Raw genomic sequence first — 26,595 nt, 5'->3', positions numbered from 1 at the left:
GAAGTAATAGACCTTGCAAGGGTTACCTAAGGGAACCACTTTGAAGTTTCAGTTGTAAATCCTTGGGGTTTTCTACTGTTTCAGCACAGTGCCCTGCTGGCTAATGAGTCTTGGCTCTCATGTAGGAAATATTATTTGTTATCTGCACTCTTTGGGCAGAAGGGAGAGTCCTAAATTTGCAGGAGCTCTGCTTGTCCTAAAGCTTTTAATTTATTCTGATTATATTCTCAGTCTTCTGTTCTTTCAGACCTAGATAAATAGTGACGTCCTGTGGAAAATAGCTACTCATATGAGTTATTGGTAATTCCATTGATTAGCATTAGCCATTATTAGGCCACAGTCTGGCCCTTAAGCTTTGTTTTTCCTTTTTTTTTTTTTTTTTTTTTTTTTTTTTAAACAAATTCTAACATATTTAAAGCAGACATTAGCCCTGGTCAGTTCAGGACCTGAGCAAATCCTTCAATCCTTCACAACGAATCATTTGCTCTAGACTTTATGTGCTGATTATGGATTTTTGGGGTGTGAATCCTAATGCCATATTAATAAAATTTCCATTTATATATAACTTTCAGTTATATTGATTCATAGTATACTTTTTATTTATTAATGTTTAATTCTGAATTTAAAAAAAGAAAAAAAAAAGAAAAAAGGGGGATGTTCCTTTACTGGTATTAGGTGGCAGAGTCGTGTGAGAGAACTCTTGTTTCCTGACTGCTCAAGTAGGTAGCTGGTTTTGGCTTGCATATAGATATAAAATGATACCAAATAATAAGCTTGAGACTCAGGCCAGGAAAATGTAATCACTCAAATGTATGGGAAGTAGACAGGGCTGTTAGATTGGTAATAAGGAATTAATTTTAAAAGACTGTTCTGGAAAATCTGCCCACGTTGGGTAGTCCTAGTATTACAATGAAACGCTGATTCCGTCTATGTGCAGAGCTTCTGTATGGCAGGCTCCTTTCAGGATCACTGCAAGCAGGATGAATTCCTCCTGGTCAATGACAAGGCACACAGACTTTGAGCTAATCTTTAAATTATGCACCTTTTGAAATGATGCTAGTGTAACGATGCAATATGAGCCTCATGAGAACATCTTTCTGAGCAAAATTCTCCCGCAGACTCGTACTTAATTGTTTGGCTTGCTCAGAGACCCTGGACGTGGGGACCCTTTATGGAAGTGGTTGGCAGGAACTGTGATGCTGTCTGCTTCAGAGGAGATGCTGTATCATTCTTTTTGAGATTTTGAAATTATGAATAATTTTTGAAGCATGACAAACATGAATTAGGTTCATCCTGGTATTTTGAAAGACTCTTGTTTTGACATAAGAACTGTTTAATGCACTGCTCTTCCTTCCTTCAGAGAACAGTAATGCTGAGTCACTGAGGACTCTATGTTATTTGAAAGGCCATATGCTTCTGATTAACACGAAGTGTGATGTATTAGCTTTTCTGAGGTTGAAGTTTAGAGGTGCTTCTTTTTTGATTCAGTGAAGCTGACTGGAGAATCTAGTCAAACCCTGGGAAGGTTTTTTCCATGTACCAGCTGATCTGGCAACTACAGCTGCGTTGGAGCGCTCAGTACCTCAAAGCACTGGTAGCTTATGGGCTATGCATTAATGCAAATATATTAAGAGTCTGTTGACGATGCTGGCAGAATTCTCACATTGTTAAATCAAATCCAAATTAAGGTTTAATTGCCAAATCCCAATCTCTTGTGTATTATAAAGGCTTTTCTTTTTCTCTTACTATTGTTAGGAGATGAACAACTAGCATAGCATATTAAATTAACATTTCTTCTAGAAATCACAATGGAACTATTTAATAGAGCTGGTTAAAAAGTACCTTGTAGAAGTTAATAGAAAAATATTTAAAAGCTTTGCAGCAGAAGGTTTAATTATGAGCTGCCTAACACGCCTGGGCAGGAATCGAAAGCCCTTCTGTTCCTTCAGTGCCCTAAGCAGCCTCTAAATGGGGAGATTATTCCCCCGATGTTGTGTGTAGGGCTGAGGAGTGGGCAGGAATGATGGGGAGAAGAGCATAGAGTCTCCATCTCATCTGCTCCTGAGACAGTGGGCAGCACAGCTAGGTCAGCTTGCCAGGGCTGATGCTCTACGCCAGACACTTGCAGGAGGAGCTGCAAACTGCTGCAGAAAACACATGGGCAGGGGAAGAGCAGTCTGGACTACCAGGTGCCCACAGACGGGTGGATTTTCTCCAAACCTGAGCATGGTGCACAGCTTTTGGGTGTTTAGGGCGTAACTTTAAAACTAGTTTGAAATCAGTTTGTTTCAGTCCTCCTAAGGCTTTGTTCAAGGAAACAGTGATGAAAGTGAAGGTGGTGGCTATGAAGGGCTGGTTTCAATGACTTGTTTTCTTTACTCCTGTTTTTAGAGCTGATTCAAAGATCCTTTTTTTTTTTTTTTTTTTTTGGCCTTTGAAGTGTGTGTGTGTTTGTGAGAGGCTATGCACAACTTTTGTTTAGATTTATAAAACTGCAGTGCTTCAGTGAATCTCTAAGGCTTTCGTGCCTTACCTTGATTAACACAGTGTCTTTCTAAAGAGGAAACTACTACAAGGGAAAGCAGAAAACAGCCACCATACCTGTGTTTCAGTGCTGTGTTTAACACTGCTACTTTAAACTGCAGAGCTACAGTCATCTGTATTTTTCTTTTAATCCCTTTCTGTCTCCAGAAGTGCTTGGATTCTCATCTTCGTTTTCCCATTTTAGATTTTCCCATTCCCTTAACTTGGCTTTTTCTTTCACTTCTGTAAAAGCTCTCCAGTGGGGATGTGCTGTACAAAGGACAGGAGCATGCTTTGAGGTTGTGGATCCTGGGCTCCCTACATGGGCCAACAGGGAGGCCTGAAGGGGACTATAACAGCTGCCCTCTGCATCAGGCACACCAGCTGGCTTTGGGGGAGGCAGGGGCAGGAGCAAATAGAAGCAGAAGGGCTTATTTTAACAGGCCTGGTCACCTCCCACACAGCCTTCAGCTTCGGTTGTGTGCTTCCCTGCCCACAAGGCGAGTCCATAAGTATTCACTGCCTGGGCACTGGCTATCCTTCTCGTCATCAAATTTCTAAGTCTATTTGTGTTAGGTGTCTGCCATCCTGTCAGCTATCAAGTACCTATTGGAGTGTGATGAATAAGGGTTTAGAGAGTTGTGAAGGTAAGGGAGCAGTGAGGGTGAAAGAAAAACAATGTGTCTCTTAAACTTGACTAGCAACTCGGGATTTGTATAATTACGGTGTTCAACCAGCAAAATAACACCACTCCAGGAATTAATTTTACCTTGAAATAACAGAAGTGACTTGTAGGTACTGTCAGTGGAATGGCCAGAGCTAACCTTGTTGCAGAACCGTGTCCAAAAAATGTTAAAAATCAGTATTTAAAGAAGTGCCCATTGGAGCCCAGTTCGGTTAACTTTTGTAAATCCCACCTGAGAGAGGTGGGATTGAGAATCTAGGAAGCTGGATTTTGTTGTATATGACAATTTTTATTTTACATTTAACACAATATCTACACAAAGGGTATAATTTTAAATAAATTTCTAGATGTTTAATAAATGGTTGTGAAGAGCTCTCATCTGTTTTTGGAGTCCTAGGTCAAGTTGCAACAGGGTTGTGAGGTGTGACTTTTCTTTACCAGTCTCAATAACCCTTTGTCAATATATATATTTGGGCTTTTTACTATTGCTCCTAATGTTTCAGTTTAGGTGGACGTTATATGTACTGGTCCCCAGCAACTTGGGTTCAAGGCTTCTTAGAAAGCACCAGCTTCATGCATGCTGTCTTCTGATATTGCTGTGGTTTCAAAGCATTAGATGGCATGCCACAGAGACTAGTTTATATATCCTTGAATTTGCTTGTAATTTTGGGATGATTTCTGGCTGGTCCTGGTGAGTTTTTACAGTTCCCTTTTTCAATTTATTCTGCAACCTCTTCTACTGTACCATCGCTTTCAGTCAGTTTTGCAGCAGCTTCATCCTTTGGGAAGGATTCATTTATGGAAACCTCCCAGAGATTTTCTGCACGTGCAGAAAGATCCATCTGTTTTTTGCTTGAATCGCCATAGCTTCTGTGCATAGTCTTCCTTGATTCTTTCTCTTAATACTGATTTAAGTATGTCACAATCTTTTTTAACATGGTTGTACCCTCTCTTAACCTGTTTAAACACAAAGGGTTTTTGTTGTTAAGTGTTTCAAAAGTTTATTTCAAGTGGGTGGTATATGCTTGCTCTGAGACCTTCTACTATTCTGTGCTAACATAACCTTCATGCTACTTCCGGTACTTACTTTTAGATATTTTGTTTTCTTTCAATAAGCTCACATTTTTATTTAGCTCACCTTTTAAAAGTCAAGTGCTAATAGCATTGATGTTTTGGGCTTTTGTCTGTGCAGTAGATATGTTGCATCTGAATATATTAGCGTCCCTCTTACAGACTGTCCTCTTGATAGTAATATTCTCAATGAGATCCTCAGCATTGCACCTGACCGTGTCGCAAACTGTTTTTCTGTAAGTGGGTTTTTCTGTCTGCTACTCCATGAAGTACAATCTAAAGATTAAGTTTGGCACCACAGCATGTCTGAAGTAAGTAAACCCTCCCATTATAGCTGTTTTTCCTTTACTAGCAATTATTCTAATTTCTCTGGGCATGACAGGGTAGCTGTTGCCAAATGACAGATAGAAGATTGTCCTTAATAATACATTTTTCCTGTATTGAGACATGGACATTCAATTTGTAGAGGTTCTACATTATTTATTGCTACATTTAACCAATCTCTAATTTGATTCTAAGCTGTTTTTAACATGATTTCTTCACATGATTATTCTACTGACAAGAGTTATTGCCTATTTATTGGGACACTAGTTCCTGGGCATAAAGGATAATTGTTCTCTTTCTTCTAAATTTTTGACGTGCTTTGAAACATATTCATTTACAGGTATTCAAGTTTACCCATCTCAATTCCTTAGCCTTCTCAGCATCTGAATAGGAACACGTGTACTTTTAGTTTTTCTTTTTCTTGTGCCTCTTCCGGGAAATGCTCTCACCATTTCATGCTTGACTTTTGCTGATGTCTTTCCTATCCTTGAGCCTGTGGGTAGACTGGGGAAAGGAGACATGAAGTTTTACCATGCGTAAATCTTTCTCTGGGGATCCTCTGCTCCTTTTACAAAGTATCTGTATTCAGATGAATTTTGCAGTAAAACTGATGAGTGTCCATGCTCTATTATGGATTTGCACTTATGGGGGTGGGTGACTCACATTAATAAAATTTCAGCCAGCTGCTTAAATCCATTCCTGAGTCAGCCTTAGGTAATGTGTTTGTCATGATTGATTTTAAGCATAGTTGAAGATGCTGAGGCTGAAGACTTGCCCCGAAATCTGCAGAAGGCTGTGGAACTTTGTGAGGCATGCTACTTGTTGATAGCATAATATGTATGTGTGTGTGTGTGTATACATATATATTTATATTTATGCTATTCCAGTTTCACTTTAGAGTTACAGGGCAGGCAATACAAGGACAAGTGGGAGCTGCAGTATTTTTATTGAGCAAAGAGAATGTTTGTGTCATTATGCAGACTAGTTAGTGAAGAGTAAGCTTCCAAGCAATTAGGCTTAAATGCTTTTCCATACTGCTTTGCTCTAGAAACTTGACCGAATCATTTCGTAAAACCATCTTAAAATTGCTAGCAATAATGCATCCCGGTGAAAATAATGCAAGAAAATATTTAGTCTTATTTTTGCAGTGAGATGCATAAAACTGTAATGGAATGAGATTTTGAGCCACAGCAAATTTTGGACTCTCACAGCAGTTACATTCCCTTCTTCCTCTCACCAAAAAATGCTTTTTTTACAAGCAAGAAATATTTTACTTGCAAGCAGAGAACAGATTTGTTACAGATGTAAGAGAATATTTAACCTTCTAGGGGTCTGTAAGGACCCAAATATATCTAAGCTTTGATCTGGTAATAGCAGGCAGATGAGCTAACAATATTCTGTATTACATGGAGATTTCTGGAAATGGTTTTTCATTTAAATTTTGTATGCTTAAATTTATTACAAAAAGGAAAAAGAAACCCTCTCCTCTGTTTGTACCTTTAAGACAGATACGCCTCTGGGTTTTTGTAAATAAGGGACTGCATTTCATTGACTATGAAAACTGCACTATTTCTACTTTTTCACAAGACAGCAAGTTTTCTGAAGCTTCTTTCTCAATAAGTGTATTATAATGCCTTTGCATATTAAAAAGCTATACCTTTTCTAAATATAAATGAGTGTTTAAAGTACATTAAGAGTGAACACTATGTAGAACTGAGGGGAAAATGGTATTTATGGACAATGTTCAAACCAGAGCTAAACTTTAAATTCGTGTTTCAGCTACCTAAAGAGAAACCGGAGGACCTGAGTCTTAAAAAAATAAAAAATAAAAAAATCCACAACCTATTGAAGAGGTCATCCAAATGTTACTTTAAGAATGGCCATCACCTCATTCAATTTGATAGACTATTCATACCACTAGGATTATACTGTCTAATCTAGATGGCCAGAGAATAAGAGACCTTGTTCATAATTAGTTTGAATTTGCTCATGAGAAGTGAGGTGATTTGATTGCCTGTCCTCTCCTCCCCCACATGCCTCACCCCAGCATGGTGTCTCTGGAGTAGAAGTTACGATGCTTGTGTTTGGATTTGGTAGCTTAGCTTTAAACATGTATGTTTGTATCTTGTATGCAAATTAGCATTCAGAAGATGAAGTGCTGTTTGGATTTTAGTGCCATGAAGATCAGCTGGAGATTTCATGTAATGGTATTTAATTGTTGTTAATAGGCATTGGTGCCTGTTTTTATATATGCAAGATGTGTTTAAAAAAATATTTATGTGGAATATTTGTGTCAGATTATTTTTTCTCTGTTTATGGTTTAAGGAGGGCAAAAAGGTTTTGTAAGATGGTAGCTTAATAGGATAGCCAAAAGTGTGACTGATCTCATACATGTGTTTTATAAACAAAACACACATGAAATGTTATTTTTGTCATCTTGTTTCTCAAGTATAAAGGCATTCATTCATGGATTGTTAGAATGACAGACGTTACTTGAACTAAACATGCCTTTATCTGAATACCAGCTATGCTTGTATACTTGCACGCTGTCTTCATCTACTGTTATGTACACTTCTATTTGCCAACCATAAAATAAATGGATTTTAATTTGTCATTTACATGCTTTTGCATTGTGCATCAATAAGACTCTAATCAAATTTAATTCTACGCCCATTGCTGAATGACAGTTTTTAACATAATAAGTCTTGATTTTCATATTCATCTCGCTGATTTTCAAAGAGAAATTGAAAGAACTGTTCACTGAATTTTCCCTACAGAATGATAGTTTGGTAATAAAATTTTCTAGATTTATTCCAATGCATATGAATGAAGATTACAGCTGTATCTGTACACTGTAAAGCCTTAGTGCTTTGTAGTATGTCTAGCCTAATATAAACATAAGCTATTGGAAACTAGAACTAAACATAGTATCAAAATAAATAAAGGAAAATGAATTAAGGATAACATTACTGGGTGGAGCTGAACTCACCAAAGAAAAAAATTGAGAACCACTGCTGGCAGTTCCTTCTACACATGTTTCTTGGGAGGATGGTACTGTAAATGCTTGAGATACTGCACATAGCTGCTTTTTATCAGTCTCCTAAGTATTGTGTCTAGTAGATGTGGTAGATGGGGAACAACTACTACTGTCTTAGGTGCTTAAAAGTAGCACTGACCCAGAAAATTGTATTTTCTAAACCAGCTTTATCACAGCAGATAATCAGTATTGTTTCACAGGGTAATGTGGGTAAAGTACAGCACATTCACAGTATTTATTTGGACTCTCAGAAAGCTAGAGTTCTTCACTAGGGGCTATTTAGGAAACTAAATAGTCCTGAGGTGAAAGGGAAAGTAGTCTTCTGGGGTAGGACCTGGCTAGAGACAGACAAGAAAAGAAGGAATGAAGTGTCTGCTTTCCATGCAGCAAAAGGTTTACAGCAGGGAGCCCTCAAGTATTCAAATGAGGTTAATCTATTTTAAGTTTTCTCTGAAAGGGAAAATGGCACAATGTGCTGATAGTATACATTTATTTAGGTCTGTCAAATTTAGGAAAGTCAACCAGGAACTTCCAGAACACAGTAAAGCTAGATGAATGAGCAGCAGCACACCAAGCAAAATAAATTGTTGACAAGTGTAAAGTATTGCCTGTTGGCAGTGGTAGGAATAATCTGAACTATAGACATCTGCTGTTAGTGCTTAAGTGAAGTGGTAGCAGCGTTTAAAGACTATGTTGGTGTCTTCTGGACACTTTGTTCAAAAGGCTTGTGCAGAGTACAGTGATGATATAAACAGGGTTCTGGCATGTATGCCATAGACTAGAAACATATTGAAAATAATATTTTCTTCTATGCAAGTGTTTGATCTATTCTCTTGTGTCTATCTTCATTTCTAATTAGGTAATAAACATGATATCAAGGAAGATCAGTAGAAACAAAAATGGTTTGGAGATTGCTGAATGAAATGTTTAAAAGTATTTGATTCAAGTGATATGTAATTGGTTTTAAAATGATCTATTAAAATCTTTTTATTCACAACCCACAGTTCATCTGTAGAACTTCCTGCCAGAAGTCAGTGATGTTAAAGTTTTGGGAGAATTTCTTTAAAAAGGCTTTATTTCTATATATATAACAAGAATACTTATAAGCATGTTATTTAAAGTCAGATGTATGATATGTGATCAATGTGCATGAAGGGATAATGTATGAAAGGCTAAGAAACATTTTTTTTCAGTGGTATCTTTTCTCCAGCTGTTGTAGCATATCTTGTATTTTCTTGTAAATATGTATTTCTACCTGTTGTTATATATAGGTTGCTCAGAAAGCCTACTAGTCAGGTCTAGTATGACACTTATCAGTGTAATTGCAGTGTCTTTATCTCAGAGAGCAAAAATAGTAAAATGCCCTGCATATAAATTTGTTCGATTTATGAGCTATTGCTTCCATGAAAGCACCCCTGAATTTAAACTAGATTAGTGTATTATGGATCATCATGGTCTGAGCTTTTTAAACAGAGACACATGATGTTAATCCCATGAAAACAATTTTTGTGTTGATATTTGTTTGTGTGATTTAGGGTTTCTATAGAGCCTATCATCTCATTAGTATTCCAGCTCTTTTGTTATGCTAATGAATTCAGCAGATTGGAAGAGAATTTTCAACTTTTAAAATGCCACTTGTACCCCCTTTCATGTGCCATCATGTTTCACAGAGAGAGATGGTGAAAAGCAGCATTTGGCAGTTTGTAGCTGGATCTCTTTCAGGAATGCAGGAAAACTTCTCTGAGCAACTTCTGCTGTAGGGGATGTGCTTTCTTTGCATAAAGGATGGAGTATCGTGTTCCCCGGTGTAGTCTTGTTTGTTCTCAATAATCCCCTGTCTTTCCTGTATAGGCAAGCCTGACTTTGTGTGCTCAATGTACGTCACTTTATAATAATATTTCTTACATCAAACAAATGCAACCAACAAAAATCCAAACCTTGAACTATTTAAAGTTGTCTGTTTTCATATGATACATCTTTCATTTCTCTTTGTGGTATTAATAGTGAAGCATAATACTGACATGTAATTTCCAGGCTAGATCATTGCTTGTCCTTAATTAAGCTGGATTTTGAACACTAAACCTCAGTCCTTTGGAAATGATAACCACGATATCAGTGTGCTCTTACTAAGATGTGTTGGATAGGACAAATAATTAGAAAGAAAGATGTGAGGATTAACGTAAAATGAAACTTAATTTTGTTTAACACTGTAAGTACAAAGTTATTACTTCAGCTGTAGTTAATGTTTATTAATACTAGATGTTAAATACAAAATCTGAATTTAGTTATTTTTTCAATTTTTAGGAAATGTTCACCTGGATAGACATTCACAGTAATGCAATACTCCAACTCTACACTAATTTCTAAGCACTCATGTATTTACATCAGATCATGAGTCACTTCAGAAAGAATAGCCATAATTCACAAAGTGAAATGAGTTTTTTAAAACTGAAATTAAAAACTCAAGCTCTGGATTTATTATGGTGGTCATAATTGCTGGGATGGCTATTGTGAAGGTTTTGATTTGTTTACTTGAATGAAAAATATAAATGCCTTCCAATGCAGTGTTGTTCTGCTGTCATGCAGCAAAGCATTTATGTTTCTCTAAAGTTCTGCAGGCAATCATCATTTATATTTGACAATGTAGGAGGAAAACCTGCCAAACCACAACAGGCCTATGTGATTTCTGTGGTGATTATAAGCTCCGAGTAATTTTATTTTATGGGTTGACAGGCTGTAGAACTTCAAGCAACACTTCTGAAAGCATGATTTTATGGGATTAAGGTTATATCTTAATTTAATATATTCTGCACCTTTCTAAATTCAGATGGTAGTGTCTGGGGCTGCTCCCTTGCTGCTGTGTAATCCTTCACTCACTTTCTCTGACTCATGCTCTTCCACCCACTCTTTCACTCTTTGTGGGTTCTCTCTCCACTTTTTGTAAGAAGAAGAAATAACAACTAAACTTTTTTTTTTTGGAATAGCATATAAACATTTTCTAACTATACAAACTGAGATTATGCTAATCTGAGAACCGAAAATGTGAGCGCTGCTGCTGAGGTAGATGGTAGACCATACATAAGATAAAGACACAATTTTTACCACATACAGGGTGAAGGCAGTTTCCATTGGGGTTCCTTAACTGCAAGTGAGAGCTACGGTGTAGGAAAGTCCCTTGCATGTTTAATGCTGTTATGCACATTTGAGAGCTGTGGTGTATCTGCTTTGGAGAAAAACCTATAAAGTTGCTCTGGTGGTTCTCGGGCATTCCTGCCTCCCTTCTCCTTGTTCTTCCCACCCATCTCAAAAGCAGAGTTAACTGTTTGAAAAGGTTCTCAAATACAGGGAGGAATGAGAGAACTGGACGTTTTCCTATGTACTAATTATGTACAACATTTATTTGAATGCTAGGTTTAAGGTATAAATGGAAATGGAAATCTGTTCTGGCTCGATTAAACAAAATAGTTGTGTAGAACAGGCAGTCACAAAGATCTACTGATTGGAGCTGGAGACCAGCAGCAGGAGGGTGAGCATCTGCTCCCTGTTCAACCATTGTCCATAAGGAAACCAGATCAGGTGTATTTTCTGTATAAATGACTTTAATAATGCTTGCCTAGTCTTGTTCAGTGCTTCAAGACTCTCTAATGAAAGATGTTTCGATATTTTTGTTGTTAAAATTACTTAAAGGAATGACATTTATTTCTAATTACAACTAATTATTTGTATTATGAAGCAGTAGGGGAGGAAGGTTATAATCTTCAATTTAGTAATTGATCTATATCTGACTTGATGAGCTGTTTACTCTCAATTAGAAATTAATGGAAAATTAAGTGATTGGTTTTGTTTTATACTAAAATTATAAATAAGAAGAATGACTACTTGCCATATTGATGAGTTACTTTTGCATGCAGCAAGCAAAGGAACAAAGCAGATGTAGTCCGTTTCTATTTTATTGTTGTTGGGAGTATAATTTAACGGAAATCTATGTCTTTATGGCCACTTCTACTGTCTTCCAAAAACACAAACCATTATGAGGCTATCAGAGAAACATCACAAGGTATTTTGGTCACAGGGAGAATGAGTTGGCTTGGACATTTGAAAATCCACTGTTTTGTGGCCTCCTTTGGTTTGGGAGGAATTGGGTGCAGGTGGGCACACGCTGCAACATGTCAGACCTTAACCCTGGAGTATTAAACATAGGAAAGACGATGATAAAAAGATTTATAGTCTGTTGTCGAAAGCAAGCAGCCTGTAGAACTCAGAAACAGTAAAACCACACCCTTCACAGTGTTGGAGTGGCACTAGATTCTTCTCCCTGAGAAGAGTTTTGGACATGATTTGGTAGCATCAGCTGTTTTTCACCTACGAGACAAGATGGCCTGAACACCCTGAACCTGTTTTCCAGGAGACACGATGAATCAGTGGTGCCATCATCCTCTCCACTGAACAGATTGGTCTGTCTGCCCCCTCCTACAGCTTCTGTGAGGAACAGGAGCTAATGAATATTATTTAATCAATCAAACCTTTGAAAGATAGAATGCAAAAAAGGCTGCTTGTGACAAAATAATTGTTTCTCTGTAGTGCTGGCTTCTTTTTATTTACAGACATCATGAATTTTCTGAATGCTAGATAAAGCAATTCTGGAAGCTTGATAAGGGACTGTGATTCAGCAGGACTAATGTCGCATGTTGTGTTAGTGTAATGCATGTCTGCAAAGATCTTTGAAGAGTGTAGGCCATGTGTGGCATTAGGGTATGTCCCTCAACAGCAGCATTGTGTGTCAGTTTTTCCAGACTGGTCTTTGTGCTGCACCCAAGTGTGTGGGTGCTACGGAAGGGCACATCTCAGCTGCTATACACTGTGTTGAGAAGGGAAGGTGGCGAGTTAGGCTGCTTTTCCTTGTCTCCATCCCTCCCAGTGGCTGAAAAGCTAATACTGAGAAGAGTGGATTTGTTGCAGCCGTCACAAGTCATGCTTATTTAGTGAGGAAATTGTTAAATGCTGAGGCCTCCTGTCAGCATAATATCAGTGTCCTACTTTCATACCACTGATTTACAAGTTGCAGCATATGACAGGCTTCTGTAAAATTCAGCTAACCTTTTGGAATGCTTTGATGTATGAATTAGTTACGAAGGTTAAATTTTCTGAAATATCCTTGTGGCTTTTATGGTAACTTATGCACAAAGTCCTCATGCCAGTACATTCTTTATGAACTCTGTCTTCCTTTGAATTTTGTGGCACACTTATCCTTTGGAAAAATCTTAACTTGTCTTTTGTTCCAATAGAGCAATCTGAGCCAAACAGAAAAGATGGACTGGGACTACAGGAGTGGTTTCCTGCCTTTATCAATAAAGTTGTTGCTGTATTTGTATCGATGGCAAGGACGAAGAGATGAGTATGCTGTCCTAGTCATTGCCCCAGGCCGGGTTCATCCAGTCCTGACAAGAAATTCAGGGTTTGAAGGATGATAGTCAGGTATTGCGCACTCAACATGACTTCTCAGGGAGGTCTGGGGACATATTAAACGGGCCACTATGGAAACGGGAGGTGTTTTGTTGTTGCAAAATCAAATAGCAGCCGTGGTACAAAGTTAGTGGACGTTTCACAGGACTGTACTGAAGATTTGAAATTCTCTCCCCCACAGCTATTAGAAATTAAACCTCTCCCACAGTTACTCCAAGTAGGGAAAAATATGTTAAATGCCTTGAAATAAATTTTGCATTAGGGCTGTGGAAGGACAACCAGAGGGCTGCTTTGCTGTATTTTACTTCAGCCTCAACTCTGCAGCTTGTAGGCTACAAGCCTGAAATTAAACTCCTAAAATTATAAAAGCTTAAAACAAAGAGAACATTAATGGTCCCTGGCTTCTTTCCCACAGGCTCTGCAAGCTTTGATTTCCGGAACTTTAATAGACTAGGAAAGCATAAAGCTATTGCTGTTATGTATTGCTCTTCTTATACTCAGTATTACTACTGTCAAACTGAACAGCACTTCCTTAAAAAAATAACACATCTGAGTTGATAGTTAACCTGAGAAGGCTAAATGGTACTTTTGAAGAGCCAGGAAAGTGCACTGTTTTTCCATTAAACATGCTCTTAGAAATAGAATAAAAGCAGCAGAAGGGGGATGCACAGTGATTCTTCACTGATAAATGTTGCGTCAGTGGCATAAAATTAATGTAAAGGTAATCTAACCACCCTGAACACCCATTCAGTATGGTTTTGCCAATAAAGAACCCTTTTACAGACCTTACCGTGGATGTCTACTCAAATTCCTCCATTAGAAATGAAGATAGGGCTTAGAGAGCAGCTTCTTTTCAGCTCCATTTGGTAGGCTCATTGGACAGCTGAATGTAAAGCTGGTGAGACTTCAAGTTGTGCTGGGGCATCAGCAGACTTTTCAGTGTATTTTTTCTCCTGTAAGTGTGTTGGTGAATCCTCACTAAGACAAAAATCAAACTTCCTGAATCAAAAGATAGTCCGCTCCGAAGGATACGGATGTCTGTCAAGTTACTGGAGACTTCCAGTACTTCTTGGAAAGGACTCACAGGCCAACCCCGTCAAGTTATTTCACTACAAATCTTGAGTTAGAAGTTTGATTTAGAGGATCAGTTTAGAATACTGTCATGAATGATAGAATAGTTTGTGTTGTAAAGGGATCCTTTTTGATCATCTCATCCAAGAGATAACCATTAATTTTGGGTCAATTAGCAACTGGTCCAACACATGAAGGAACCAAGTCAGATACAGTCAGAAATTAATTTGAATGTATGTTTCATTTTCAACTATCCACATTTTACCATTAGCTGACTAAATAAGCCTAAATAATGATCACAGTGATTTCTACAGTATATAAATTAAGAAACAGGGAAGGGCTGTATTTTCAGGTGCCCGCTAGTTTTGAGCAGTTGGGTTTGAGGCATTCTTATTCTGGGCTGTTTTTCCAAACAGTTCAATCCCTATACATTTTCAAAGTTAATATTCCTTTGCAAATCCTTTTTTTTTTTTTTTTTTTATTTTTCTTACACTAGCATGCAGCACCACTGCAGTGTGTTAGCAAAAGATACGTAGCAGGTAGCAGGTGGATTTCCACTTTCAGTCCTGCTTCATCTACTGCCTGGCACAGGTTTTCTCTCAGCTCTTGCATTTCTGTCAACTACCCTCCCCCTTCAAAGCTCTTAGTACATTCTCTGCGTTCATTCAACAAAATTGGACATACAAATTTATGCTGAAAATAACATATAGTGTTGCTTGTTTTTTTTCATTCTGTTGAGGTTACAGAGACGTGGAAGACGATGTCTTAAACTGTATAAAACAAGCATTTGTTTTAAATTGAATGAATGCTCATGTAAGGGGCACAGGCTATAGATGTTCAGAAGGGATGTCTGTGAAAATGTGTGCTTTATTTGAAACCTCTTAAAAAGGGAAAGACTCTTTTTTAAGAGTGTAGATGGGAAATTTTTGATTAAAGTCTTTTGAAACAACCCTTCTAAATAGATGCAAAGCATTCTGTGGTGCCGAGGTTAAAGGGATCATGGATTGTTCAGCTGCAGTTCTAAGAGAGCCTGTTACAACCACGCATTTTCATTAACCAGGTCAGCTGAAGAAGTATTGTCTATATACTGCTGCATAGTTGTCTGCCTCAAACTACCCTATTGATAAAGAGAGGACTTGTGTTTGCAGAGTTCTTTTCAAGTACATAAAAATGTATGTGGGACAGATTAATTAATAGTTCAGCCAATGTGAAATTAACCTTAAGTAGCTAAATCAGCTTCCTTTTTGCAGCATTAGGACATGTCCTGTCTGTTATATCCAGGTAAAGCATTGATACAAAAAAAAATTAATTCTTTGTAACTAATCAAAATGCTGTTGCAGCAAGGCCCATAATTGGAGGTAACTTTTGTTTTCTAACGCATAACAATGTTTGAACGCTATGTTAATTTCCAGTTAAAATTGATAGGGTTTTTGCAGAAGGTATGAATACCCAAAACACTGATTGGCTTTTTTTTCTTTTCCCCCCTGAGTATTCAAGCATGTTTTTTTTTTTTCTTTCCTTTTTTCTTTTTTTTTTTTCACTCTATCATTTTGCTTGTTACTTGATCAATGAGTCTTCTCTGCTGGCAGAGGCAATTTAAAACTATTGTGAAAATTTCTCATAATGTTCTTTTGCTGAAAGCTTGCTTGCTGTTGGAGCTGACTTTGTAAACAAGGCTTTGCAGTGCTCTGCAGAACTTGGTAAACTAGAATTCAAGGGCATCTGGTACACCGATGTTCTTGGATTTTCTTGGATTCTCTTTAATTCTGGGAGATAGGTAATCAAAAGAGTAGAGGACTCAAAACTAGAGGAAATAAAGTGTGTGGGAGAGAGATATCTGAAAAATAAATCAAAATAATGATACATTTCCTTTTTATGAGAAGCAAACCCGCTCTTGGGGAGTCTTGCTGCTAAGAAATTCCCATAATAACCTTCTTTAAGGTTAAAAGCACATGCAGAAAGTCTGGTGATCTACAACAGGGATGAAGATTCATGAATTCTAATGTTGTTAGATTGAAATGAAATTTCTAAGTTTATGAGGGGGTGTGCTTCTCTGGCTTTCATGTCAGAGACCGTGGTACTGCTGTAGTAGAACCCCTGTAGTTCACCCACACTTCTGTAAGCCTCTTTCAACTGCTTTTCTGAACTAATTTCAACAGAGGATTGTCCACAATAATACCAAAAATTCATGAGCCTGGGTATGTTGTATAGTTTGCCGTTAGTGTTTTATATTACTTATTGAAAAACTAAAATGCTGGACAGCCTAAAATGCCATTTTAGCAGTTTCCTCTGTCCTTACTACCCATGTAGCTTAAAAGACTGACTCCTATATTTTATTTCTAAGGTAGGTGAATTTTGCTGCCAGTTTGGGGTAGTCATGCAGCTGGATAACTGGGGAAGGAAATAATTTTTCCAGTGAGCTGCTGGGACTGTACAAAAAGTTATCAAACATCTATACAAAGCTTTGCACCAAAGTTGCCTTAAAGCTTGAATCAGTAGCAGATTGCAGTTGGTTAGCACGTCACACTGGCTATTCTGGGAGCCCTCGATCTTAGGGAAAAGGATCATCTCAGAGATTGTCAAGCCCCAAATTCAATGTACACAGACAATCACAAACAAGAATATTTTGGTATCTTTCTCTGCTGATATTTGGAGTGTTGACAAATGTGGGACAACTTCTTAAGTATATGAGCTTAAGTAGAATTAATGAGTACCAGTAATAAATTCTCACTATCATCCCTACGTAGAAGTCTTTCCTTTTCATCATCTCATTAATGAGTTTGAGCCATTAACAGCTTAGAGTGCTGAATAAGGATTTACATTTAATTGAAGTCTTCTGCTCTTAGCTGACAAGATGTATTTTAAACACTTGATGGATGTAATTAGTGTGATGAGGCTTTAAAAGAAATTGTGTTTGTTCAGTTTAGAATTTGCCATGTTGGTTTATACGTGAAGCTAAAGCACACTTATCAGTAGTTTGGTGGGTTTGGAAAATTGTGTTTTATTATTCTTGCTAATATATAGGAGTTTTAACATGTTGTTACAGCCCAAATGCATCATGGTTTTAGTTTTGAGAATGCAGTTTATCATGTTATGATTGCCAATTAATTTATAATGCTACAAAATACATTTTATTCCATGTCAGAACATACACTTAAGTTACAGACAAGCCTGCATTCTGGATAGCAAGAAATTGTGCATACTTGTTTAAGTTACTGTGCTTATCAAGCTTTCAAAAAAAATAAACCTCCATGAATACTGCTGGACTTCAGTACCTGCAAATTAAGGGCAACTGCCTGCTGCTCAAGGTCACTATTGCCCTTCAGTCATTTCCTTCTGTTCAGCCTGATAGGCAATACCTTCTCACTTCAATATTTCAAGATTTATTCTAAAGTTATATGCAAAAATTAAACCAAAAGAAAACCAACCAACCAAAAAAGTACAGGGATGTTGAGTTGCCGTGGTGGTTGGCTTCCTTAAGTTGTAAAAAAAATACTGTCTGTAAGTTCAAACTCTCAATGAGAAGAGCTTAATGGCAACTACATGCAGATTGCCATTGCCTCACAGTTTATTGCTTCCCTTGTGGGAAACAGTTTATTTTCAATGTCTTTAAAAAAAAAAATAAAATAGGAAGACATAAAGATTTAATACAGAATCATAGAATGGTTTGGGTTGGAAGGGACCTTAAAGCCCATCCAGTTCCAACCCCCTGCCCTGGGCAGGGACACCTCCCAGCAGTCCAGGCATCGATCACTCCCAGGGATGGGGCATCCACAGCTTCTTCTCTGGGCAGCCTGTGCCAGTGCCTCACCACCCTCTGTATGAAGAATTTATTCCTGATGTCTCATCTACATTTCCTCCTTTTTTTTTTTGTCTTAAAACCATTTCCCCTTGTCCTATAACTACACTCCCTGACAAAGAGTCCCTCCCCAGCGTTCCTGTAGGCCCCTTTGAGGCACTGGAAGCCCACTCTGAAGTCTCCCCCGGGGCCTTCTCTTGTCCAGGCTGATCAACCCCTACTCTCTCAGTCTGTTTTCATTGGAGCGGTGCTCCAGCCCTCTGAGCATCTTCGTAGCCAGAATTCTGATTTACGGTGTTATTTTTTCCCTATATTCTATCATTGTGACATACGTGTTGCCAGTGTCAATAGGGATGAACAGAAATATATGGTCCAGCATCATTCATGTTGAAGGAAATCTTTCTTCAATGAAAGACAACTTACTGGTTAGGAATCGGAAGTGTTAAAGAGCTTTTGCGTTCATATAACAATAGTGCTACTTTTTGCTGCTGTCCCACATTTGTGTCAGTTGTGCAGCTTGGAAACTGTTGTTAAAGATTAGTGAAATAAGGGAAAAGTAATTATTTAGTCCTAAAAGTACATGAACTGGGTGCAAGTGGCTGTAGGAAAAGTTCTCACTGAAGGCTTTCTGTCACTGTCTGTCATGATCCTTTGTTGGAAGGTGGATAGTTAGCATATTACGCTGTGAGTCACAGGTATAACATGAAATTAAATCAATTTCTAAATTGGAAATTACTTGTATATGCAATGCATATGTATTCTGGGTAGTACAGTTTGTTTCAGGAGAAGCTGGCTGATATGAGGCAATGTAGAATGAAGCCTGCACTGTTCTGAGGATATGACTCACATTACAGATGGCTAGGAGGCTAATATTGTGATATGAAAGTGTTATATTATAAAGAATAGTGTACTGCTAACAAAACTCTGATGTGCTGGAATTATTGTTTGATGTTACTATTTTTCAAAGAGGAAAAGATGATCCTTTTCTCAAACTTCAAATAAATATTTTTATATAAGATTACTGTGATTGTTATTAGTGAGGAATGTGGGGAGTAAACTCATCTGGTTAAAAAACAGACTCTGTAGAGCTGTTTCTTATACTGAACCATAGGTAATTATTTTTCAGAAGTCAGTTAATTTTAACTGGGTGGCAGGAATTAGTGGCAGCCCCTTTTATAGTAGGTAAGAAGACAGTGTTGCGATATATACCATGTTTTTAATATGCATCCCTCCCAATGTTAATAAGATATATCTGCTACCATCTGCACAACATTCTGATACAACTGCTGGCTTTCATTGGCAAACAAGTTTCCTGGAAGATAGTAGTTGAGACTAGCTTCATGAAGCTTAGTCAGAGCACTTTGTATAGCTTACAGTCTTCTTTAAATTTCAGTCTGGGGGGAAGGAGAGAGGAGGTAGCATTCCATCAAAAAGGTTAAGTACTCAACTGTTGCAAGAAGTGAAGATGTGAGTGGCACCTGGGTGTTTAAATTCCCGTTTGCAGATTTGAAAATTTTTCCTGTAGTCTGTTTTAAAACAAACAAGATAATCCATAGGAAACTGAAAAATCAATAACAAAGCATCAATTAAGGTGATGAAGTCTAAAGTGTTTTTGTTTGTTTGTTTGTTTGTTTGGTGCAACTCCAGTATTCATTTTGTAAACTGCATTCCCCTTTTTTATTCTTTTAATATCTGTGGCTTTTGCACAGCTTTACACAAACCAAAGAAGTTTCTACATAATTGGAGAAATAAAGAAATAAATAACATGCAACATGAAACAATGTGTGTGCTAGAATATACATTATAAAATCTGTATTTTGGAATAAGGAATCCAATTACAATGGTTGTATCTTCAGTGGCTCAGAGATTGTATGACTAATGCATTATTATTGCTTATTATCTACATTCTAGCAAAACACATGTTCAGTCTTCATGTTTCCTTCATCTACAGCTACTTGTAATCTTGAGGGCAATGAAGGGAAGAATTACAAAGGCAATTAGGGTGCCCAGCTTCCATTGGAGATCTTGTTTGTACCTTTGAACGTTTTTATGTGTATTTTCTCCCCTGAGTTACAGCTGAACCAGCAGAAGGGGCTGGTAATTTCATTACATTATTTTGAAGTTGATTTGTGAGTTTTACAGCCTTTAAGGAAGTGGAAAATATAGTGCCTAATTTAAAATCTGAACTATGAGTTCTACAACACCAGTTATTATAGACACTAGTTAAAGAACTGTTATTCAAACATGCAGTGAGTCCCTGACCGTAAAAGGCATGTGTAAAACCCAACAACTCAACCCATGTTTTGTCAGGAAGCACAGAATAAATGCTAGGGGAATATACTGAGCTAGAGCAATGCATGTTAGCAGCAATCAGTATCATTATCGTTGCTAGACTTGTTTAAAATAGTCATACAGGAAACAACAAAATATTAAGATGAAACATATTTTGGTTATTTCTGTATGAACTGAGTCCCAGAGTTTCATGAAAAGGTGTTTTACATCATAAGAAGGCAGTTTTTCTCTCTTGTTAAAATAGGTATGAAACAGAAGTTACTAAGAAGTTTTTTTGTTTGATTTTTCAAGATGCTAAGAACCAGATAGCAGCATATTTAAAAAGCAAAAAGTTTTTAAAATACTTTAAGAAATACATAAATGCTATTTTGTTTTTAACATTTGAATTCCCATTACCTTGAAACATGTTAGTTTGTCTTTCAAAACCACTTTCTTGACTTCTGGAAAAGCTCAGAGATCTTCCCTGACTTTTTAGTGGCACTGTTAAGGCATTTACAGTCCTCTTCCTGATTCTTTCAATTTCCACCTATCAGTATAATTATGCACATGAATTGTAGTGCCCATAAAAATGCAAAGTTTTTGTATAGTTAGTATATCACATTATGGGATATAGCACAGGTATAATATATGACAGCTATAGAAGGTACTGCTGGATATCGAGTGAGAGTAACTATAATAAAGGCTGACTTCATGATGACAACTCTTGCAGGCTGCTGCCAATAGCAAGGTTGTTTGTTTGTTTGTTTTCCAGCATTAAGCAATTAGGTTCCTTAGAGACCAAGCTAGTTAAATGTTTTGTTATTTTGAAGAAGAAAAGAATTTGCATGCAGAATTGAGCTGATATTTTTTGCAATGGTGTAGTGAAGCAATAAACCTCGTAATGTAGTTGTGTCTTTGTGTAAGTAAATGAGTAATTAGGATGTTTCAGTTTCCTATATGTTTATATTAATAAAGTCAGTGCTACCACAAAACATTTGGAGAATTTGCAAGGTTAAATTGTAATTATGAAGTCCTACATGATCTTAATGCTACCACTAAAGTTGTAATAGAAACGTGACGTTCAATTAAGAGTGCAAGGTGTGACGTGTGGTCAATGTATTAGTCACACAGAAACATAGGAAGTGACTGTTTTAGGGAGTAAGGAGACATATTTGAGGGCTTTTTGGAGAACTCTTTTTGAGAGAGATTTCTAGTCATTCAGTTTTATCTTGACAAGCCAGTTTGTGTGAAACTAAGGCACTGTAAGAAAGAATTAAGGATTTTGTTTTCTTAAAAAGTTCGCTTGACTTCAGTAATAAATAATTTTAAACTTGCATTTTTTTCACATGAACATAAAATACTTCCTGTAATAATGTCAGTGAATGTCATTGATGTGTTTAGAAAGAAAAGCCTAATAAAGAAACAGGGGTTAACTACCCTTTTGTCCCTTCCTAGAACAGTACCCATTCTTACATTTGAATGCTAATGCTATAGCCATGATACTTTAGTATTAATGAGCAAGACAAAAATTTTAGGTAGATGTGATCCTTTTGATGGGTTGGTCATATAAAACATACTACCTCTCTTTGAACATCTTTGTTCATTATTATTTTTACAAGGCTTGCACTAGTTCTAAATTTGACATAATTTCTTTGGTAGGTAAAACATTGGCCACCAACTCCCACCTATCTATCCTTGATTGTCTTGAGTACTACTCCTTTTTATTAATTTACAACCTTGATAATCTGTTCATAGCTCCTGAACACTGCCATTAAAATATATATAAATATATGTTTTAATTTATTTTTTTTTGCATCCTATCGTAATAATTCACCGTTATGACAAGAATTAATTTGGCTGTAGCCCTGAGGATCACATCAAAATCCTTTATTGTACCACTGTGATAGCACTAATTTTAGAAAGCCTAGTTAAGAAGAGGCTGGATATCACTGACTGACAGGTGACCTCCATGCACACCTACATACATAAAGTTACAAATGCAGCTGTATTTCATTCAGTGCAGAGTGAAATGAGTTCTTGTGCATGCCCTTAAGGAAACTCAATCTACAGTAGCTGTAATCCTGATGTCACTGATTTGTATCCTTCACTGTAATTTAAAATATTGCTGGTGGCATAGACATAGCGGAAGGCCTAAAGCAGTTGCTGCAAACCATACCAGCAGGTTGCTGCATGCAGCCTCTGCCCAAGAAAATATGCTGTGTACCCATGTCAGTGGTAAGTTTCCCATTATTTGGTTTTATTATTGCTTGTGGATTTGATCTTTTATAATTTCTTATGTTTTCTGTACACTGTGTGTTGATGTTACTGTAACTTGTAAAAAGGGGGTAAGTGCCCTTCCTTTTGATGTCTAATGAGACCTTTCTCATTGTAAAAATACATGTTATAATCTGCCAGTGAAGGGAGTTGAAGTAGTTGCTTGTAGTCTATTTTTATTATGTCTTAATGTCACTTAGTGGTGTTTTATAAGTAATAAGTTCTAAATGAGTGGCCACAAATTTGTTACAGCACCTGTCCTTCCTGCCTAATGCTTCTTGCCTTTTAATGATAGTGTATCCTTACACACTGGATAGACCATTTCTTGCTAGCATTTATCTGTTCTTATTTTCCCCGTCATTCACTACATTCAGGTTATGACTCCCATACATAGAGATGAAATTAAAATACAATTGAATATTTAGTATGCTGAAAGGATTAGCTGCTGCTATCTCATTATACATTAGAATGCAAAGTAAGAAGGCAAACACATCTGTATGCAAGAGATACCTGTGATTAAGCTAACTACCCACTGGATGTCACTATTGTTCCACAGAAATTCATCTAACAGAATATTTATCTAGAGTTGAGTGGCTGACTGCAAAGACCTTCAGCTTGTAGTAAACTGAGAATTTCTAATTGTGTTTGTGGGAATATTGTATGTTTATGTTCATTTTTGCAATTGAATTTTATGTCAAGGTTTGCTAGTTCATAAGAAACAAAAAAACAAAAATTGCCAAACACTAAGCCATGATGACTGTGTAAGTGCAGATAGTGAGTAATGAAAACCTACCAGCCAGTAGAGATGCTTGCATTCATTATATTCAAGCCACTTGTTCTCATTATTATTCTCCTACTCTGCGATTGCTGGAGGTAATCTCAACACAGTGAATGAACATTACCAGTCTGCTTGAATTTGCCTAGTACATTGGTTATTTTCTTCTCCAAAAATGTGCATTCTGTATCGCTTAGTATCCTGAAACATCACTGGTATATTTTAAGAGCTAGTGAATAGCATCTCAGGCTTTTAATTGAGAAGTGAAGTAGTCCACTGGCTAGGAGGATATCTTTGGGAAGGAGACTGGATTATCTTCCAAGTACTCAATAGGTGTGTGATCTCGAGCAAATTACCCAAAATGTCTCTTGTTTGTTTCCTTTGCAATCTTTTGCCTGTCTTCTCAACATCCCTTGTATAAACATTTAGCATAAGAGATTTTTGCAAGGTGCTTGTGGAATAGCTAGCAGAGGATGTCCTGACATCAGATTTTTGGGACAGTATAATAAAGTGAAACAACCTTGTTTGGTGATTCCATCCAACGTTTGTCTTGTCACTGTTTAAACAACTATTGACTGCTTTACCAATAAAAATGAAAAGGGTACTGCATTTTGTCTGTGGCTTGAAATAACTTGGTCTTCAAGTGACAGAACACAAAATATGATTCAGGAAAAGGAATAGAAGTTGTTTTTTTTAAAAAAAAAACAAACAACAGTTAAAAAAAAAAAAAAAAAAAAAGCTTCTAAATACATTCTTGCTCTCCTAAACTTGGAATATATGAACAGCATCGCATCAGGTCCATTAAAGGACAGGCGAGTTATGAGAACCATCAGTCATCTCCTTCCTCAAATTGGTACCTGAAATACTTGAAGAAGTAGAGCTTTAAAAGCCATCATAGCTTTTGCACATCCTCTGAGGATTGCTTGGCATCAACCCATTAAGGCTTTAACAGTTCTGTGAGAGAATGGCATCAAAATATCCCAAAACCAAGATGGAGTGGGACACTAGGTACCTGCTATCCAATCTGGAGAAAAGCAATGAGAAATTTCTTCTCTGGAATCACTTTACCACTTCATTTGTATTCAGGAAGAGGGCAGCCTTTCACAGGGACTGGAAGTTGCTCGGCTAAGATGAGGTTGTCTCCTACAAGATGATTGTAATTTGTGATTCTGGTGGCCTAGCCACTCAAAACAAGTCACTTCTAGAGTGTTCAGTTTGATGGCGGTGAGATTAAGGTTAGTTTAGTTTGTGTTGTCTTTGTGCAGATCAAAGCATGTGTTTTGTAGTATGCTTTAACATGTTATGAAGCTGGTTAAAAATGTTTTTTAAGCCATAGCCACTAGAGTGGGATTTAACAACTCAGTTCTCAGGCCTCAGGCTACACAAGAAGGTCCAATTAGTTATACTGGGCATTTTATTTTGTGTAATAAGACAGCAGTTTCATTATCAACAGCAGCAATTACATGTTCATCTGTGTTTGCTATATAGTTGGAAGGACATGAAAAGTGAAGTCTGTTGTGTCTTGGGTGATGAATGACTTACTTGATCTGAGCATGTCTGTGCTGGAATATAAACATGCTGGGTTTTCCTCGATATTTTTGTTACCCATCTATGGTTTATGACATACTGGCTTTATTTGCTTTTTCACTCCCATAGTTAAATATTTTTGAAGGGAGTTAGTGATAATTTTACAGGTATTAATTTCTGTAGGATTGATTTTTTTTCTGAGATAGAACGAGGCAGTAAAGAGACACACAAGGGAGCATATAAAGTCAGGCTCAGTTATTTACAACTCATTCACAATCACAATCCATTAAGAAGTTTTAGAAATGTATTGATTATTCTTAAATAACAGAATTTTTAAATTAATCATATGAAATTATTTTCAGACTGTAGTTAGCACTCCCCAAACAAAGGAATAGCAGGATTTTCTTTTACATATACATGTGTGTATGTATGTGTGCATATATATATATGTATATATATGCACACATACATGTGTGTATATACATGTTGGGGGGCAATCTTTTTTTTAATACCTGATATTAGTCATCATGCAGACACTGAAGCCTATAGAAGTAAAGAGATGGTTCTTACCACTAAGTTTACAGCAAAGTATAATCCTTCAGCACAGGGATAACCAAGACCTGCTGGTAGAAAACTGAATCCTGTAACAGCTAAGGTAATTTAATTTATATTGACTTTTAGTAGCAACTTTTAAACTACAATTAAACTTAAAAGTCATAGTCTGCTCATTGCTGCTAAAATGTCTTAAGCACTTCCATTAATAATTGATAGGGATCCTATTTGTATTGAATAACGTGGGGTCTCAGTGTTGCAGGATTCAGGGTAGTCTCAAGCTCCTGCTCTTGGTTATTTTCTCACTTGAGTCCTTGAAAATGAGAATGGTTTCACTACGTGAAAAAAAACAAACCACCACCACAACAAAAAAACCTTCAAGTATATTAATTCTTTTTAAGGAAATGCTTTATAGCTTTGTTTTTATCATATCTAGCATATCTCAAGGTGATTGGCTGTGATTACTATTTTTTCTAGTAAAAATGTAGGAGAACCTCCTGCTAAGGTTTTGCTTTTTTTAGTCTGCTGCAATGAAACTGCTTTGTAGAAACACTCCCTCCCAAGTGATTGAAGACGTGCAGTTTACTAAGCCAAATCAAGTTACAAAATAGACATAATTACATTACTGACTCTACTTCTATATGGGTGCTGCTGAATTATTTCAAGAGTGAAAAAACAAACAAACAACACCTTCCTGTTCAAAAGATCATCAAAAGATATAGGACGCATGATTTTTTTTCCAGATATATGGGGGATGTTATATTCTAATGCAATAAACACAATTAGATGACTTTGGGAGTGGGAAGGCAGGGAGTAGCCAGGTTCCAAATCTGAATTTTGTCCAGAGCCACTGATGAATGACTTCACATTCAAAATGAGTATCTGAATTCTTGTAATGTTATCAGGGTATTGCTAAGAGAGAAACATAATTTGTTACTGATTCCTTTAAAGATTTTTGGATGCAATCTTCTTAGATCAGTGAGCAACCAATTTTCTCTGAAAGCTCTCTTGCAGTTGCTGTGTTTCTAAAATGTACACTGTTTTCCTTTATACATAATGAAGCTTTATTTAGTTATTAGAGAGACAGTGTACAAAATGCATCACAAAACCCTAAAAGCCCAGCCCAGCAAATTGAAAGAAATAGAAGAAAATGACAGATTTCATTGTTTCCTCAGCTACATTAATGTCTTTGACAGTCTTGAAAAGAGAATTTCTAATGAGCA

The 26,595-nt window shown here is 36.9% G+C and overlaps 2 protein-coding genes across 2 annotated transcripts in view; one reads left to right on the top strand and one right to left on the bottom strand.

Annotated features, from left to right (window-relative positions):
* The window catches only part of CTNNA3 (catenin alpha 3), a 456,005-nt gene that overhangs the window by 173,527 nt on the left and 255,883 nt on the right, over positions 1–26,595 (top strand). The gene's annotated exons all lie outside the window — the stretch shown is intronic.
* Positions 1–26,595, bottom strand: part of LRRTM3 (leucine rich repeat transmembrane neuronal 3) — a gene marked incomplete at both ends in the record, with an annotated part of 82,680 nt that overhangs the window by 53,606 nt on the left and 2,479 nt on the right. The window lies entirely within an intron of this gene.

This window comes from Netta rufina (assembly GCF_964035555.1).
Source record: "Netta rufina genome assembly, chromosome: 7".
Taxonomy (NCBI): domain Eukaryota; kingdom Metazoa; phylum Chordata; class Aves; order Anseriformes; family Anatidae; genus Netta; species Netta rufina.
The sequence above is the reverse complement of the archived record's forward strand: the minus strand, read 5'-3'. Positions and strand labels throughout refer to the sequence as shown.